We start from the raw sequence: 322 nt of genomic DNA, 5'->3' as shown, positions 1-322 counted from the left end.
AATAGGGATGTATCAAATTATGATTCGATTTCATTCCATTAAGGGCAAGTATCTTAACATAACTAGAAGCAGTGGTTAAGAGTAATGGGATGCCCACCTATTCCATTTGTTTCTTTACCATTAAATCTTTATAACTCTTGTTTAATCTTGTCAACTGGTTTCCACCAATGTTGGTTCATCATCAAACCAAGCATTAAGTCAATCCCTAAACCTTCAGCTTTACATTCCTTCCGACCACCGACAAACTATTTAAACTCTCGTGTGATTTCGTCTGCCCTCTTTGGTTAAGCCTTTGTTCTTTGTCAGAGTGCTCCATTAGACA

This window comes from Hakea prostrata, chromosome 4, assembly GCF_041222555.1.
Source record: "Hakea prostrata isolate BN-2017 chromosome 4, UWA_Hpros_2, whole genome shotgun sequence".
NCBI classification, from domain to species: domain Eukaryota; kingdom Viridiplantae; phylum Streptophyta; class Magnoliopsida; order Proteales; family Proteaceae; genus Hakea; species Hakea prostrata.
Note: the sequence above shows the minus strand (reverse complement) of the source record.